The sequence below is a fragment of the Arvicanthis niloticus genome, chromosome 11 (genome assembly GCF_011762505.2).
Source record: "Arvicanthis niloticus isolate mArvNil1 chromosome 11, mArvNil1.pat.X, whole genome shotgun sequence".
In the NCBI taxonomy this organism is placed as follows: domain Eukaryota; kingdom Metazoa; phylum Chordata; class Mammalia; order Rodentia; family Muridae; genus Arvicanthis; species Arvicanthis niloticus.
The window spans coordinates 16,042,323-16,048,585 of NC_047668.1; the positions used below are offsets into that span (position 1 = coordinate 16,042,323).

Below are 6,263 nucleotides of genomic sequence, written 5' to 3' on the forward strand. Positions count from 1 at the left end.
AATAGGAAAACACTATAAGGAAAGACAAGAATCTGTGGGAAAACAAAGCAACAAAGGTAGCTATGCGATAGAAACAGAAGAGTAAAGAAGATGTTAAGTTTGAATAACCCTGGCTAATTCACTTAACAGATGAGTTTTTCAATAATTGTATAGACTGACTGTGGTGGTTTGAATAAAGATGCCCTCCATAGGTTCATAGAGAGTGGTACTATTATGAGATGTGGCCTTGTTGGAGTATATATGTCACTGGGAGTAGGTTTTGAGAACTCAGAAGCTCAAGCCAGGCCTAGTAGCTCACTGTCTCTTCCTGATGCTTGTGGATCAAGATGTAGAACTTTCAGCTCCTCTCCAGCACCAAGTCTGCCTGAAACTGTGAGTCAGTCCCAATTAAATGTTTTTCTTTATAACAGTTACAGCGGTTATGTTGTCTCTTCACAGCAATAAAACTGTAAGACACTGACCGGAAACATATAGAAAATATCCAGACAAGACTCATGCATGCCGACAGAGGGAGAGGAAGAGAAGCTACTTCAGTGTATCCACTGGATTCTACAAAACTCTACACCGCTGACAACGGCCCTAGAAACCAGGGTTCAGAGCTAGCACAGCAGGGCTCTAGATCCACTCCACAGCGAGAGAACAAACACCTTCAATCTTGCCCGAAGAAGGTAATTTATTAACTCGAATTTTGGGAAACACCTGGTTACGAAACGCGATGATCCAGAGACTCAGAATCGACGCTCCTTTCTTCATTTCTTTGCCACCTCTTTCTCTTCGTTCTCTAGCATGAAGCACAGAAGTTGGCCACCAGACTACCCATACTAACTCATAAACCAAGGGTTAAATACAAGCATACCAGAACAACGTTCATTAGTGTTGTCTAAAACCATTGGGTGGTTTTACAAATGTAAAAGCTTTATAATGGAGGTGCCAGGATGCTGACCCCATCAGACTTGATTACTCACAGGTCAAGATCGTATGCTCCTTGATGAGGTGCAATATCAAGCGCATGCCCTACCATCATTATTGCATACAAATTTGTTTTCTTTTTAAGTCAAAATCTCAGCTTCTGCATAACGACACATTTTCAAGAAACAGGGCGAATAAACAAATTAAGCAACAAAAAGTATCAATTCCTTAACAACACAATGGACCGTATCTAAGACATACCATACCCATAATAAGGAGATCAACAGCCTGAAGAGGAATGAATAATGATCGCTGGAGAATAGAAACCAAATTAAATAAGATGTGAGATTAAGTTTAGCCCTTTATGAAAATTTCTAAGATGGCATCTTTGAAATCAAGTAAATTTGAGCATGAGCTGAGTATCAGGCGATATAAAAAGGACTTACAGTAATATTTACTAATGGTAGGGTAATTAGGGACTTTTGCTTGTTTATTCCCTAGTTTCTGTTTCCAGTGTGCTTATCTCTGGAACTTTTAAGTGGTAAAACCACCTACTCTAGAGCTGCGAAGTGTGGAGGTTACCCGCTCACAGAGGTAGGGAGGCTCCACAGCCCGCTGTCCCGGCATGCCGCGCGGGGAAAGAGCGGAGCCCTCTAGAGGAGGGCTCTTACCCGACATGCACCGGGTACATTTGCATATCCCTAGAGGTAAACCACAAGGACCCACGCTCCCAGCGTGATCTCCGCTCAGCAATGAGATTCACGATCCTCACGGGTTTCACACAATTCCGGTGAAAAACACTTCTTCTTCGTTCTCAGGCGTGCGAAAAAGCTCGGGTAACACTAGCATCAAAGTCACCCTAAGTATAAGATTAAAGAGCTTTTGGTCTTTATATAGTCCGCGGCTAGGCTACACATTCGTGCTCGCTTCGGCAGCACATATACTAAAATTGGAACGATACAGAGAAGATTAGCATGGCCCCTGCGCAAGGATGACACGCAAATTCGTGAAGCGTTCCATATTTTGCAATCTAAACTCATATTATTAAATGAAGTATATTGGTTTACACCCAATATTGAGATTCTGGTTTACAAAACTGGCAACATTATATAACTGTTTTATAAGATGAAGTCTTATAAAACCGGGAAGCATGGCATTTTTCACTTAGGAGACTTCCTGGTTTATGAATTGCTTGATGATTCTTTTTTTGAATTTACATTGATGAATTGATTAGCCCTCCTAGGGAAGCAACAGGAGCGTCTGTTTCTCCCGGCTTGTAGACCCGAGTGTATGTTACAACTAAAAAAGACCCTGCCATTAGGCTCTGTCTCACAAGGTGGCTCGAAAAATCACTGGCCAATGCTGCGTAACATGAATTTGATAACAGCAGATTTTTTGATGAAAACAAGCACTAGGGGCCAAATACACTAATAGGTCAGGGTGAGTGACTTATCTAAGCAGAGCTGCACCAAAATATGGAACGCTTCACGAATTTGCGTGTCATCCTTGCGCAGGGGCCATGCTAATCTTCTCTGTATCGTTCCAATTTTAGTATATGTGCTGCCGAAGCGAGCACGAACCTGCCTTCTAGCCGCGGATTATATAAGAGCCAAAAAGCTCTCAGATGTTTCACTTAGGGTGATTTTGATGTTTGCGTTATCCGAGCATCCCCGCATTCCTGAGAACAAAGAAGAAGTGTTTTTCACCAGAATTGTGTGGCTAGACTCGTGGATCCCGATTCTGAGAGGGGGTCGCGAGGGCAGTGTGGGTCCTTGTGGTTTACCTCTAGTGATATGCAAATGATTCCCGGTGCATGTCGGGTAAAAGCTTTCCTCTATCTGCCCGGGGAGGGGAGTAAGTTCTCTAAACAGTCCGCTATCCTGGCATGCTGGGAGGCTTTGCCGTCTTGGGAAATGTGTGGCAGCTAAGTCACCAGGGCCCTGAATCAATCACCTACTCCCCCACACACTTAAATACGAAACTTATTACCTATTTCCACTGCGACGTAAGAGCCCAGTGCCCGTTGAAGTATGCCCATCCCGCCAGGTGATCCCTCCCCAGCATAGACCTACTGGGTTCCAGAACTATCGGCACCATACTCTAGGTACGTAGCAAAAGCTCGGTTAGGCCCTCCAGAGTGTGGGGTACAGTTTATTTGCAGCAGGCGCTGCCGGGGCCTGGACCCGAGGAGTTTGACTGGGCGGCCACGCCCTTCTACTCTCTCCGAGTGGCCAGTCGCAGGTAACGCCAGCCTGTGCACATTCTGCGCAGGCGCCGGTGAGGTCCAGGACAGAGGCTCGGGGACCAGGGGCCACACCCCTTCACAGGTGTCTGGCAGGCGCTAGCGCGTTGCCTGGTAACCAAACATCCGGAACACAGATGGAAGGGCGGAAGCCCACCTACTTGGCCTGAGAGGGGAATTTAAGGATTCACTTTGGAGTAGAGCAGCAGAGTCACTCTTGTTCTTCCTTTTCTTTTCCTGCATATTAAATGGCATGTTAGCTCTGTTACGATACAAATGTGTAAAACATACCTACTTGCAGGAAATATTTGTTGAAAGCCTTTGCTGTTCAAGGCATAGCTTTGTGGGCTGTAAAATGACGGACAAAGGTCAGAAACTCTGCTAGTTTGGTGTGGTTTCAGGATTTCTCAGAATGACTTCGGGACAAAGGTTTTCCTGTGTGCTTATAATTAGCAGCCTTAGTCGGTTGTGGTGCGGCACCTGCCTGTAATCCCAGTACTTGAGAGGAAAACACAGAAAAACCAGAAGCTCAAGGCCAGACTTCCCTACATAGCGAATACAAGCCCAGCCTGAGCTAGTCAGCTAAAATTCCCAACCTTGAGCAGACAAACAAGGCCTATCCTTGTTCCAGCAGCAAACAGAAGATGAGTCCTCCAAAGGACATTCTGGGGAGGGAATCAGTGAGTTGAGCTTCCTTCTATGATATACACAAGGAGTTGTTCACAGAGCCGTGGGTGTTCATCCCCAGGTTACACCTAGAAAGCCTTTACCCAGCAGAGATGAAGACTTCTCCAGCCACCCCACTTCCAGCTTACAGACTACCCGCTCCCCTCAGCGAGGCTACCTGTAGTTATGGATAAAACTGTACTACAGTAGGTAGGGTGGATACTCAGGTAAGGGTCTCCCGAGCTCCTTGCTCCCTTATGAACAGGTGTAAGTCAACAAGCCCAGCTGAGATCTTTTGCCAGTAGACACTACGGAATGTGGCAAGATGGATTTTGTTTGGTTCAAAAGATAGTCCTGTACAACACCTATTCACGCTCTGTCTCGCTTAATAAACAAACGAACTACTGAGGGACAAGGCGTGTTACTTAATTTAACTAGAGTTTCGCTTGTTTTTTTTCTTCTCCTCCTTATCATCCCATTTTTCCTCCAACCTGGCACGTGAAATAATTTTAAAACTTGTTAATTGGCACCGGGTTTCTGGTGTACAAAAAAGGAACCATTGTGGAGTCTATAGACATTCTGCACCACTGAGACAAAAGCAGAGGAGAGGAAACAGTCCACACGCATGTCTGATGAGCATAGCTTCCCTTCTTTGTGTTTAAAGTTGATCGTTTTCTTTAACAACTTTTGAAAAGTAATAAAAACACTGTTCTTTCCCCAAGGGAAAAAAAAGCCAAGTGAAAATGACATGTCTATTGAATTAAATTATACAATTAGAAGCTTTTTTAAAAGCTTTGGTCTAACTTTTCTGTTAGCCTGTCTTTTATGATAATTTTTTATGAATTAATTTATTTATTTTATGTCCAGATTGCAACTTCCCCTCCCTCCTTTCTCCCAGTCCCTCCCTCTCATTTCCCCTCCCCTCACCCCCTCCATTTGTTTGCATAAAATAACGTTTCAGTTGTTTGAATGAATGCTAAATCAAGCCAACTTTAGGTTTAGGTCAGTAAACTTGCATTAATTTAATGTTTTTTATTGCAACATCCCCATGAGGTTACATGTGTTTTAGTACTTCTTTTAATATTTTTATTGCATTATTTATTTATTACGTGCATGCATGTTGTGGTCTGAGGTCAACTTGCTAGGAGTTAGATTTCTCCTTCTACCAAGTAAGTTCAAGGGATAAAACTCCTATCATTAGGCTGGATAGCAAGCACCTTTACCCATCTCACTGGTTTTCAGTTCTTCTGAGAACTCCAAAGTATGTGGGTAAGATTTAGTTTTATTTTCTTTCCAGTGAAAAATTAACTTGAGATAGAGATTACAGAAGAAAACATAGGAAAGTATTTTTGAATCCTTGGGGTGAACAATGAGTTCTAAGATAGAATACAGAAAGTAGAAACTCGGAAAAACTTGTCAAACTGGTCTTTATCATAATGTAAAACCCTGTTCAACACAGAGTCAAACTGTAATACAGGACAGAAACTGAAGAAAATAATCAGAATCCGTCATCAGAAATGTATCAGGAATAAATCCAGATGGGGCTGGAAAAAAGGCTCAGTGGTTGCTCTTCCAGAGGACACAGGCTTATTCATAGCGATGGCTCACAGATGGTTATCTGAAACCCCACTTCCAGGGGATTGAACTCCTCTTCTGATTTCTGACGGCATCAGGCACATTGTGGAACACAGACAGACAGACAGACAGACATGCAGGCGAAACACTCATATGCATAAGAAAAATCTAAAATATGTTAAATAATAAATTGAGGGATGCTTTTAAATTTCAACATTAAAAATATGCCAAAGAATGAGCAAAAGGTTTAGACAAATACTTGGCAAAAATATAACAAATGAAAATCAAAATGAAACAAAAAGTGAAAATGAAAAAAAGATATATAAATGCCTCACATGCAAAAGGAGACAAATTCAATACTGACAATCACTAGAAAATTACTAATAGCCACTAAATACCATCTCCCGGTACTAAAATGGCAAAAACTAAGAATAAAACTCGGGCAATTAAGAGCAGCTGGAGCTCCTAGGTGATGCTGTCAGGGAGGGAGAGAGGAGAAGTGGTACATTTTTAAAGAACTGTTTAGCTTTTCTGTGCGAAGATTCATGCTAATTATCACCTTGGCATAATCAGGAATCAAAGGAAGGTGGACATCTGATATTCCTGTGGGGGGTTGTCTTGATATTAGTTGTGATATATATTGATGTGAGACCCATTTCAATTGTTGGTGCAAGCGTTCTCTGGGCAGTAGATTCTAGTCTGTATAGTATAAAGAAAGTGAACTGAGCATTCGCAAGCCGACACTCACCCTCTCCCCTCATTGTGGATGTCCTGTGACCAGCTCCTTCAAGTTCCTGCTGCCCAGACTTCCTTCCATGATCAACTGTACCTTGAACTGTGAGTGTAAATGACTCTTGAAATTACTTTTGCA

At 42.8% G+C, this 6,263-nt stretch overlaps 2 non-coding genes across 2 annotated transcripts; one reads left to right on the forward strand and one right to left on the reverse strand.

Moving 5' to 3' along the window:
- Positions 1-1,828: 1,828 nt before the first annotated feature.
- LOC117717444 (U6 spliceosomal RNA) lies at positions 1,829-1,935 on the forward strand. Its single transcript, XR_004607925.1, has one exon. It is a non-coding gene; the product is annotated as a U6 spliceosomal RNA (small nuclear RNA).
- Positions 1,936-2,378: 443 nt separating this feature from the next.
- LOC117717443 (U6 spliceosomal RNA) lies at positions 2,379-2,485 on the reverse strand. Its single transcript, XR_004607924.1, has one exon. It is a non-coding gene; the product is annotated as a U6 spliceosomal RNA (small nuclear RNA).
- Positions 2,486-6,263: the final 3,778 nt, after the last annotated feature.